Source organism: Podarcis liolepis (genome assembly GCF_965112155.1).
Source record: "Podarcis liolepis genome assembly, chromosome: 11".
NCBI classification, from domain to species: Eukaryota; Metazoa; Chordata; class Lepidosauria; order Squamata; family Lacertidae; genus Podarcis; species Podarcis liolepis.
In genome coordinates, this window is record NC_139565.1 from 10,899,610 (window position 1) to 10,912,528 (window position 12,919).

Below are 12,919 nucleotides of genomic sequence, written 5' to 3' on the forward strand. Positions count from 1 at the left end.
ACAGCCTTTACCAAAGGTATTGCGGGCTTTGAACACGCTCAAGCTCAGGACGAAAGGGAGAAATGAGTTAAGAGGAAGGCACGCATGGCAAATCCTCACCTTGATCAACTCCCACCCGGAAACCTATGTCCCCACTGTGGAAGGATGTGTGGATCCAGAATTGGCCTCCACAGTCACTTACGGACTCACTTTTAAGACCGCGTTCATGGAAGACAATCTTACTTGGTTACGAGTGATCACCAAAAAAAGAAGAAATATAATTAATCATCATCCTCATCCTCAGAATAAGGGCTTCATTGCCCAGTTTTCAACAATGTCATAAAAAGCTCTGCAGATCTCTTCCTGGGATTGTTCACATGCAGCAGCCTAGGGGGAAAATGGGATAGCTTTTGCATGCACCAGGGATAGGGAATCTTCAGATGTTGTTGGACTTAAACTCTCATTATCCCCAATTGCTGAGCAACATTTCTGGCTGAGTCTTATGAGAGTGGGAGTTCAACATTGTGTTAAGAACTGCTGAAGAACAGGCGGTCACCAGAACTTCATTCACCATCAAAATCCAGCACAGTTGCAGACACCAGCACATACCTATCTCCAACTGGGACCATAGCTTGGTGATAGAACACATGCTTGGCATTCAGAAGCTCCAAGACTGAGTCAGTGGTATGTACAGTTAAGGATGTCGGGGGACTGGAAAGTCCTCAGCTTGAGAAGCTGGAGAACTGCTGCAAACCAGAATATTCAGTCTCCCTAGCCCTGAACAAGATTGTTTTTGTCAGGGTGGGCTCAGACCTTGTTGACTGGGGATGAATTTGAAGTTCCTGCTCCAGAGGCAGGAACTTTCAGCACAGGCTCAGAAGCTTCATTCAGTCAAGAACCACTCATGTATCAGCCGTTCACACATGAAGTTCCCTGCCCCTCTTTCACAGGGTGCTTCCAAGATGGGAATTTAATACAGTGGTACCTCAGGTTACATACGCTTCAGGTTACATACACTTCAGGTTACAGACTCCGCTAACCCAGAAATAGTGCTTCAGGCTAAGAACTTTGCTTCAGGATGAGAACAGAAATTGTGCTCCGGCGGCACGGCGGCAGCAGGAGGCCCCATTAGCTAAAGTGGTGCTTTGGGTTAAGAACAGTTTCAGGTTAAGTACGGACCTCCAGAACGAATTAAGTACTTAACCCGAGGTACCACTGTACTTCAAATGGGTCATTCAGATATTGTAAATGGGTCATTGGCAACAGTGTTGTTGTGTTGCTGATATTTTTAAAATAAATAAATCAGATGTTCTACAGAAAGGAACAATCCAGTTTACAATGGGTGAGGGCAGCCATTTTATGCTAATGACATTGGGACACCGACAAATGCATTGCCTGGGCTGAACTGGAATGGGAATGCAGTTGAACCCCTGAGCAGACCCTCCAAGTTGTCCCTATTTTCCAGGGACATCCCTGATTTAGAGAAGCCGTCCCGGTTTCTGATTTGATCCCAGAATGTCCCACTTTTTCTTAAGGATGTCCCTATTTTCACTGAAGAAATGTTGTGGGGTATGGAGTTATCTGACCCCTGAGCTGTCTGAAGGCAATACTGTATATGGAATGTTTTTTTAAAAAATGTTTAATGTTTTATTTTGTTTTTATATACGTTGGAAGTTGATCAGAGTGGTTGGGGCAACCAATCAGATGTGTGGGGTATAAATAGGAAAATTATCATTGTGGAATGGGACATCCCTATTTTCATCGGAGCAATGTTGGAGGCTATGGACCATAAAGAAGGCTGATCGCTGAAGAATTGATGCTTTTGAATTATGGTGCTGGAGGAGACTCTTGAGAGTCCCATGGACTGCATATCAAACCTATCCATTCTGAAGGAAATCAGCCCTGAGTGCTCACTGGAAGGACAGATCCTGAAGCTGAGACTCCAATACTTTGGCCACCTCATGAGAAGAGAAGACTCCCTGGAAAAGACCCTGATGTTGGGAAAGATGGAGGGCACAAGGAGAAGGGGACAACAGAGGATGAGATGATTGGACAATGTTTTTGAAGCTACTAACATGAGTTTGACCAAACTGCAGGAGGCAGTGGAAGACAGGAGTGCCTGACGTGCTCTGGTCCATGGGGTCACGAAGAGTCGGACACGACTAAATGACTAAACAACAACAATGACAGAGCCACTGGACAAAAATGTTTGTACCTGAAACCAGACAGGCTCCATGGGCATATTGCGCCCAGGACATCAAAATGCTGTTTGTCACAGCCAGAGAGATTAAGGAATTCTTCATTTGGTTGTTTTAAATGAAAAGCAGCCCTTCTGAGAAAAGAGGACATGATGAGATAGCTATTTATCTATAGAACCTTTGCTGAGTGCTTAGGATTTAATGCTTTCATTATTTGGTAAAGCAGAGTTATAACACAAGAGCTTCGAACTGAAATGCTCACTACTAGATTATCAAATTGTTTCGCTTTGTGTGTAGGGGAACAATTATGTCTCTACAACTCAAAAGTCATTAGGGAAGGAAATATGTTACTTGAAGTACATTTGCTATTTATACATTCAATGTGAGATTGTTTGTGTTGGAGAGGGCCTCTGCCAAAGAATTATATGAAGACATTTGGTAGCACGCAACACCTCAGGATTAAAAGCACAGCAGCACTCCTGAATTTATTGGCTTCTTCTATTAATGCTATTTTGCTTTTGCATTGTCTCCTCCAAGATGTCATCTTGCTCGGATTATCATGCTCTTCTTATGCAAATGAATTGAGTTGATTTGTTAGCTAGAGCTATTCTCACACCAAGCAACCTGGCTTTCTGAAGCATCCTAGCACACAGCACATACTTCATGTGACAGAGCAGAGCTCATGGAGGCTTCAGGAAATTAGCTCTGCAACTTTCTGCGTAAGAGATGCTCATGATGTGGTTAAATATATTATATGTGGAAGTGTCACTGCTGGCAAAGGACAGGAAGAAGTGCTCCAGCACTGTCCTGCCATATGAGCTCTTTCTTCAGCATTCATCAAAGTGAAAATCGGAGGCCTTGGCTGGTCTTCTTTCTTTTCTTAGAACAGCAACTACCGTCTTACTTTCCCATGAAAAAATTGGCAGCATGCCCATATATTCAATCAGAATTGTAAAGAGAGCCCACTGAAATGTCGGTGAATTTTGTCAATGAATTTGCTTCGATGGAATATGGTGGATTGTGCAAATCATGGTTTTACATGATGAGGATGAGCCCCACAGAGTTTGCTTGCCACTCCCTCCAGTGTGGTCGTGAGGAGCAGATTTGATTTCATTTTAGATTAGTATATATGGTTTTCCAAATTACAGTTTTACAATCACACATCCAACATTAAAACAAGATTCAAAAGAATCTCCTGGGCTACCCTCCTCCCCTTTGTGGGTCTTATTTTTAACCATTTCCCTCTGCATTTTTTTTATAACAATCCAAATCTTTTACATCTCTATTATATCCAAAATTCACCAAGTGTTATTCCAATCCCACTCACAATTCTAACTGTTTGCAATGGTTTTTTTTTAAGATAAATTATAAATTTTCCCCATTCTTTATTAAAATTTTGGTCTTCCTGATTTCTGATTCTTCTGGTCATTTTTGCCATTTCGGCATAATCCATCAACTTGATCTGCCATTTTTCCCTGGTAGGGACTTTATCTTCTTTCCATCTCAATTTAGTACATCTGAAACCCAAACTATGGTGAATCTTAACTACAGTTAGTGAAAAGAAAACAGCTTCATAAACTGTGGTTTGAAGTTTCTTTATTTCACTGAACCATAGTGAAGTTTAAACAGACTTTGTCTAGGGTCACATGACAAGGCAAGCTAAAGTTCACCCAAAATGGAAATGGAAATCTCCATAATCCTCCTTATAGCCATTCCAGAAAAGGAAGATGAGTGGCACACAAAAGCTCAAAGCTCACCTAGGTTTATTCTTGTAACCCTAAACTATAGTTCAGCATTATGTCCAAAAGAGCCCATAGAAAGTTCTTCATTGCGTAGCATGACATTTTAAGATGTGATATTTTAGGCTGGTTGAAACAAGAGGGATATTGGCAGATTTATCTTTGTAAGGCTTTTAGGAGGCTCATAACAAATGCAATAATTGTTTTTAAAATCGCTTTCATTTGGTCCTTTTCATAGCAAACATCTTTAGAGTTCCCCATTAATTAATAACACAAGAGTGCCGCTAGCTGCACTTTGAGCATTCGCTAGAAATTACAGCTCCCCCCTCACAATAACACACAAACCCACAGCCAAAACAAGAACCTTTTCTCCTCCCCCCACCTATTATAGTTTGAAGCGACATATGTTGCTCATGCAGTCTTTCTGAACCCACAGATAAAAAGCAGTAGGCTGATTAGAGTGGGATGCTAATGCTTTTTTTAGAACAACAACAACAACAGATTTGCATTACCCTCTCACTATAAAAGATATATATAGGGAAATGGTTGCAAGTTCAAATAATTGAGATAAAAATCAAGGCACTCCAGAATTAGAGATGGCCAAATTCTGAATGCAAAGTGCTGGTGGAAACAGGATCAAATGTGTATATATATATATATATATATATATATATATATATATATATATATGCTTTGTTGTTATGTGCAATGCAGTCACACCTAGACTGTCAAAAACCTCAGGCACAGCACCCAAGCTATGCAGAGCCTATGGTGTAAACAGGCAATAATTAGTAATGTCTCATATTTGCATTCTAAATACCTATGAAGCCGTGAAAAGGCTCAGCAAATGATCGTCATTATGATAGTAGAGAAAGGACCAAATTACAGTCATCAAAGACAATAGTTTGAGGGGCAAGGAGAATTAATTCCCCTCAGGAGGTTTTATACAACACGTAACGTTCCCTGCACATTGAAAACCCTACATGCTTGAAAAGCTGTAACCAGTTAGAGATGTCACTTCACTCATTCCGAGTTTTCTTCCTTCAGATTTATCAACATCCTGTTGCACTTCAAAATGGAACTTAAAAATGGAAGGCGTAATGCTGGTGGTCAACAAAAGAGGTTCAAAGACTCTCTCAAGGCAAATCTAAAAAAATGTAGTGTAAACACCGACAACTGGGAAACACTGGCCTGTGAGCGCTCCAGTTGGAGAACAGCCTTTACCAAAGGTGTCATGGGCTTTGAAGATGCTCGAACTCAGAACGCAAGGGAGAAATGTGCTAAGAGGAAGGCACGCTTGGCAAACCCTCACCTTGATCAACTCCCACCTGGAAACCAATGTCCCCACTGTGGAAGGATGTGTGGATCCAGAATTGGTCTCCACAGTTACTTATGGACGCACTGTTAAAACCATGTTTATCTTACAGATAGGTAGCCGTGTTGGTCTGCCATAGTCAAAATAAAAAAATTCCTTCCAGTAGCATCTTAAAGACCAACTAAGTTAGTTCTTGGTATGAGCTTTCGTGTGCATGCACACTTCTTCAGATACACTGAAGATACATGTGTATCTGAAGAAGTGTGCATGCACACGAAAGCTCATACCAAGAACTAACTTAGTTGGTCTTTAAGGTGCTACTGGAAGGAATTTTTTTATTATGTTTATCTTACTCGGCTTTGAGTGATCACCAAAGAAGAAGCAGCAAAATAAAATGCATTCAAGCTAGATTTGACCTGTTCCCACCTTACAAATTCCTTGGATGGTCACAAAGAGAAAGGAAGACACCCTGGTTGCTTTCCAAGCTTTAGATTTAAAACACAATAAATAAAAGCAAAAACTAGTTCTTCCATGGGCACTCAAATCTTATGGCCATGCTTTGGGGAACATACAGCCACTGAGGACATAAATGTTCAAATATTTGAGACATTATTGGCATGGACCAATTGGTGCCGCTGACATTCACACAATACTTCATATTGAATGGGATGTGATCATTGAAGAAAATGTTACACTTCCCTGGTAATACAATATACCATATTTCCCCATGTATAAGACTAAGTTTTTTTCCTAAAAAATAATGTCAAAAATTAGGGGGTGTCTTATACATGGGGCCATTTCCCCCCAATTGTCTTAAATCTGAGTCCCCCAAAATAGGGGCCGTCTTATACTTGGGGGCATCTTATAGATGGAAAAATAAGGTTATTTAGATTAGTATGGTGGGAAAAGTGGTACCCATGCAATAGAAAGGATGCGAGGAAACATCATAATTCTGCAGAATAAGGAGCCATGGTTCATTTAGTGCACTATAAATTGGCACTAAGAAGAGGACAGCACTGCTGCCTCAGAAGCACATTGAAATGGTTTGCAATTCGCTCTGTTGCTGATCTAGGATTTGCACCGCGAGCAAAGCTCTGCGTATCACGTCTCCGAGGGGGGGAATTGTTCCTACTCAGAGGAAGAGCTGCTGAAGAGAACTGAAGTCCCTGCTGAGATCTCTCTTAACCCCACCCCAAAATAAAACCATCGCTTGTCAAATATTAAGATCAGCATATATATAGAAAAGCACAGCATGGGAATCGTAATGAGGGCGACACAAGTGCTTTTTACTTAAATGCAGGTTCAGCAAATAAACTCTGAGTAGTTGCTGGAAAGGGTGTGTGTGACTCTTTGGCTGCAATTTGTGGTAAAGTTCTTCCCAGTTTTCTCTTTCTTCTTATTTTTAATATTCTATCAACTGAACCATAGATTATAGGTTTCTTGTTTGCTTTTAAGGTTTGCATATTCCTTTCAAAACAATGTGACATTTCAATTTCGCTTACAGTAAATCAGCAAGTGATAATTTGGGTTCTCCTGTCTTCCATGCCATTTGATCAATGCTGGGGAGAAAGCCGTTCTCTTTCATCTGTATAATTTCACCAGTATTCATCCTGGAACGGAGCAAACAATTGTGAAAAGTATTAATGTGGACCTTTCTCTGCCCTCTCCCTGTAACTGCAAAGACTTTTTAGCTAACACAGAGCTACTCTTGGGTAGGCATTGATGCAATGTGCCTTTTGGATTTTGCAGCTGAAAAACTTGTGTAACAACTTTTATTTCCAGATTTGTAGCTTCATCTAGAATCACCTTGCACCACTTCCCACCTCAGTATTGCATTAAGTACTATTGCATTAAATAATATCCAAAACATTATGAATTGCTCTAGTGCAGGTAAAGTTCCTCAGAAACACTTATTTCCTACCTCAAAATGGTAGTCTCACATCCATAGCCAAGAGTCCCAGCCTGGAGAAGAGGGTAAGATACCAAACTGAAAACATGAGGCATAAGGCTTGCAGAATGTATTTTAAGGGCTATTTACTAAACGATGCACTCTGCAGCTGAAACAAATAGTGAAAACCGTTTGTCTTCACTTGCAAAGCTGGCAACACACTGACCTGCAATGAATTGCGCAGAAATTTACAACACTGGTGGTGCCCATTCAACAAACAATATGTGAGTGACCTTGAGAGATTGTGATCAGATACATGCATGCAAATAAATGAAAGGTATTTGCATCACCCATGCAAATCTGGCAACAAAAATTATGAAATAGGTTAGGCTTCCTCATTCTCAGCCCTCCAGATGTTTTTGGCCTACAACTTCCATGATCCCTAGCTAGCAGGACCAGTGGTCAGGGATGATGGGAACTGTAGTCTCAAAACATCTAGAAGGGCCAAGGTTGAGGAAGCCTGAAATAGGCTAGTGATGTATGGAAGTGAGAGCTGGACCATCAAGAAGGCTGTTCACCAAAGAATTGATGCTTTTGAATTATGGTGCTGGAGGAGACTCTTGAGAGTCCCATGGACTGCAATAAGATCAAACCTATCCATTCTGAAGGAAATCAGCCCTGAGTGCTCACTGGAAGGACAGATACTGAAGCTGAGACTCCACTACTTTGGCCACCTCATGAGAAGAGAAGATTCCCTGGAAAAGACCCTGATGTTGGGAAAGATGGAGGGCACAAGGAGAAGGGGACGACAGAGGACGAGATGGTTGGATAGTGTTCTCGAAGCTACCAGCATGAATTTGACCAAACTGCAGGAGGCAGTGGAAGACAGGAGTGCCTGGCGTGCTCTGGTCCATGGCGTGACGAAGAGTCGGACACGACTAAACAACTAAACAACAACAATAAAACACTATTGATTTAGATTATTTGTTCTCTGGGACAAAAGGGCCTAAAATTACAATAATTATCATGGGGGGGTGGTCCTGCAACAAATGAATGAATGAATGAGGGGTCCCTGTACTCCGAAATGTTGGGACAAACCACCCTAGCATCAAGAACTGAGGCATTGTAGTTGTATCAGCATACAAGAAACCCAACAATGTACCCTCCAGATGTTGCTGATGGATGACTGCCATCATCCCTGACCATTGGCCTTGCCAGCTAGAGCTGATGGAAATGGGAGTCCAACAACATCTGGAGGATGCCAGGTTATCATCCCTGCTTTAGATGAACTTCCATTGCTTTTCCAGGCTGCATCCCCATTCCTGCCCCTCTTATTACTTTATTCCTCTAGCATCCTCTTCCTGATGTTATCCATTTCACAACCCTTTTCAATGCAATGAACTACTTGAGATTAATAGAGGTCCAATGATTCTGTTTAATTTATTTCAGAGAAGTGGTTTTTTTGTTTTTCGTTTAACCATGCTGGTTCTCTAATTAATATATATTTCTGTGTGGAGTTAATTCCTCAGTTCACAAAGGAAAAGCTGGCTCATCCCCCTTCTTGGATGCTTTTCTCAGGGAAAATAATAATAATGGATCTCTCACAGAGATGACTGAAGAACAGGAGCACAGGGACAGGTTTTTAAATCCTACCTCCTCCTGGCCTCGTACTGCTCTCAAATGAAATGTTCACTCTTTCAGCAAGGGCTAATTATTGGATCTGATTAAATGGATTAACAAAGTAATGTCACAGGAAAGAATAGATTAGCTATTAACTTTTTTTGTTATTTTAATCAGTCCGTCCAGATTCCTTCTCCTGCAGCTTTTAACCAGATATTCACTACCAATTAGAGATCCACGAAGCCTGAAAAGTGGTCAGACTCTCAACGGCAAAAGTTGGTCTCTCTTCTAGCAAATATACTGATTGTCTTCTTGCAGTCCTCCTGGGAAACGGCAGAGGCTTAGGAAATCCATGTGTCGTTATGATTCCAAATAATGCACAAAGGTGTATAATACTTAATTTAAGAAAACTTTTTCTTCCCCTTTAGATGGAGCTCAGTGGGTAAAGAAATTCAATTTGGCGGTTCAGCTTGCCCAAGGCAAACGTTAACACCAAAGACAAAACTTTGTGTGATGAGCATTCCCATGGTTTTTTCCTCCCGAATCCTGGCTAAAAACAGGAGTGAAGAATAACCCCCAGGGGTAAGGGGCAACATAACTGTTTCCCAGCCTGCTGTTTGACTTCTCAGCTTCACATGCACCTGATCTGCAGTTTGCCCTGGGGGTGGGGACAGAGATACGGGTGGGAAAGCAGCTGGGACAGGAGGAGAATTGTATGAGCAGCAAGCAGATAAAACATTAAACAGGCTTTCCACCCCCTACAGATCCTCTGCTCTAGATTTCTGAGCCCCCCCCCGAACGTTTCATTTAAAACAAACTTAGGTAAAAGAATTATAGGCTGCATACACAACATAAATTTAAATCGCACACAAACATGATAATCCTGGGAACTGTAGTTTGTTAAGGGCACTGGAAATGGTAGCTCTGTGAGGGGCGAATGATAGTAACAGGGATTATTTGGGGCATGCTATTATTATTATTATTATTATTATTATTATTATTATTATTATTCTATCTATACATGCCCTGCCCATCTGGCTGGGTTTCCTCAACCACTCTGTGTGGCTTAAAACATGATAAAAAATCAAACATTAAAAACTTCCCTAAACAGGACTGCCTTCAGATGTCTTGCCAAAGTCAGATAGTTGCTTATTTCCTTGACATCTGATGCGAGGGTGTTCCACAGGGTGGGCACCACCACCAAGAAGGCCCTCTGCCTGGTTCCCTGTAACCTCACTTCTTGCAGTGAGGGAACCACCAGAAGGCCCTTGGAGCTGGACCTCAGTGTCCAGGCTAAACAATGGGGGTGGAGGTACTCCTGCAGGTCTACTGGGCCGAGGCTGTTTAGGGCTTTAAAGGTCAGCACCAACACTTGGAATTGTGCTCGGAAACGTACTGGGAGCCAATGAAGATCCTTTAGGACTGGTGTTATATGGTCCTGGCAGCCACTGTCTTCATCACTGACCTTCTTTTTCAACTCAGACATTTCTTGAAGCCCCTATTTCACCCTCCCCTGGATCATCTCCAACTCCATGATCTCTCTCTCTCCCCTCCCCCTTTTCTCAGGATCCACTCCCTCCCTCCATGACATCTCCACAGGGCTCACAACACACTCTGATTCGCAGGATTACTCTAGCTGAGGTCTTTCACAACACCTGTTCCCTCAGCCTTTCAACTTGAGATGCTGAGGATTGAATGCAGGATCTGCTTGAAGCAAAGTGTTTGATCCACGACTGTTATCAGAATTTGGAGAAAGGTTGGAGGGGAGATTTGCCCCTCCAGCAGACATCATACACCCCCCCCCCCTTGACTACCAAAAACACAATCACTCCTGCAAGCATCCCCACAAAATACTTTATCACACAGGTTTCCCCCCCCCCATCTCTATTCAAAGAACCTCCGTTGCACATTACCAAAAATTCACTGATAAATGTGTCTACATACAGGCTCAATGGGAAAACTTTAGAAGGCGTGTTCTCCTTCATGGAGAGCGTGTGTTGCAGTGGAGTCTAACAAGTCGTCCCTCTGTTGCTGGGCGGGTAAGTTTAGATGGCCACAAATGCGATTGGGCTCTTCTATGTTGTTGGGGAGATTTTAATGTTGCTAATTTTGATTGACAGCCTAGAAGCTTTACATTCCCTGCGTGCAGCGTTGAGCTTTCTCTTTTTGCTGCGCACATTGGATTACCCGCCCACCCTTCCTATATTTAGGGTTGTTCGCACTGACCTTGCTATGCCTGTCATGGGGTTGTCTGCTTTTGGGGCAAGGGCCGGGTAGGAATTTTGTCCATTTGGCTGATTGGCTGCTGCCATTTGGTTTTTGCCTGCTGCGTAGCAAATCATCGCAACTTGTAAGGTTTGCAGTTAGGCATTGGTTTGGGAATTGGTTGGTGGAGGGGCATGGATTGGCTGTGCCTGCCCCTCCAATGCTGCTGCTGCTGCAAGGGAATTCCGTTAAAGGAATCCAGGGGCTCACCATGCTTTTGTCCGCACCCCTGTCAAGGGGGCTAGGGCATTTGGGGAGATGTGAGGGTCTGGTACCCAGCTCCATTTACTCCCCATAAAATGTTTTCCCTTACTGACTTCACAGGCTTGCAGATGCCAGTTCTGTCCCTGGGCGCAACCAATGCCTAAGCAACCACACACATTTTGTATTTTAATAAAGTTGTGGCCAAAAATTATGCCAAAAACCTTAAACAAAAATTCTGTGTGAATTGTGTTCACTTAGGGGTGGCTTGGGGACCTTGACACGCAAAGTCATAGAAAGTCGCTCCAGTATCAGATTTGTGCTGTTCCAACTTTGTTCTGTTCAGGAAAGGAACGGTTACCAAGGGGGAAACCTGGGATGTGGGCGGCCATAATCCCTCAAGCCTGAGACCACGTACTCAGCAGCCTCTTGCATGGGAGATAATCTCTGACATCCTGGCCCCTGAGCGCCAGACAGGGAGAGCTATTCCAGAGACAATGGTAAACCCAACTTCAGTTGATTAGGACCTTGGTCAAGACAAAGGGGTGCGATTAACTTGACTGGGAGAATAGGAACATGTACATACTTACCTTTTGTTTTAGTTAATGAGTGTGAGGTGGAGGTCAAGGGAGGGATTGGGGGAAACGTGATGCTCAGGTTTCTGCCAGAAGACCCCTCCCAGATTATGGCATAGCTGTGATGTATAAATGATGTATGTGTGATGCTTCACTAAGGGTGTTGTGGGTAAAAAGGGAAACATAAAAGTTGGAGCTATCCTTTGTTCTGGGCTTCTTCCTGCTTCTTCCATGTGGTGGGTAGAAGTCCTGTTGCAACAGTTCCTTGAATAAAGATCAGGCCTACAGGCTGCTGTTTTGCTTCTTGGCTGATGTCTTTGTCTGGCAATCCAAGTGAGCCCAAAGATTTTCCCATAACAACGACTGAGCTCTGTAACCAGAGACATAACTTTTCTGCTCAAAGTCATGATCCCCTGCCCTCTTCCCACCTGCCACCTTTTTTCTACCTGTTTTCTCTGTTTAAATTTACACTGCTTTTAACTGAAACGATTTTGTGATGTGTCTAGATGCAGCGTCTGTGTCACCAGTGTTTCATTCTGCAACTGGGGATATATGAGGTTCATTTTGATTTTTATTGGCTAAAGACCTTGCTCCCTTGGCTGCCTCTTGCTCTCTTGGCTGGAGTCACCTGTATTGATTTGCTCTGCATATCCCTGCTCTCTGCTCGCAAACACCGCCAAGTCAGGCTGCTTTATGCTGGCTAACTTGCGAGGAGGACCCAAGCGCCGGATCCGAGGGGCAGATGTTTCTGTCTTAATGCAGGCGGGGGGATATGCTTTTAAAAGGACAGCTTGGCAATAAATTGGTGCAATATTACATAACCTGAAAATCATCACTTTGTTTTCCCATCTGTTGCCCTTGATCGTAATGGAGCTTTCCAAAGAGATGTCATCTTAGCACAAATAAATATTCCGAATCTGAATTTGCTTATTGACCATTAAATCTAACTAGCTCACACAACAGCTTATTTTAGAAAGATATAAGGGTCCTTTTTCATCCATTTGGCAATGCAGTGATTATAGATTATTGCTTATTGATGCCTGCCATAATAACTCTGGGCTTGTTTTGGAGGAGCTGTTTTCTGTTTCACTGAAATTCTCTCTTCTGAAAGGCTTTTAGTTCTAATAATACTTGTCATG

General features: G+C 42.6%; 1 protein-coding gene across 1 annotated transcript in view; it reads left to right on the forward strand.

Moving 5' to 3' along the window:
* LOC310688453 (uncharacterized protein) overlaps positions 1–11,451 on the forward strand; it is a 143,135-nt gene extending 131,684 nt beyond the window's left edge. The window contains exon 3 of the transcript XR_014516948.1: positions 11,404–11,451. The gene's annotated coding sequence lies outside the window, so the exon portion shown is untranslated. The remainder of the gene's footprint in view (positions 1–11,403) is intronic.
* The last annotated feature ends 1,468 nt before the right edge of the window (positions 11,452–12,919 follow it).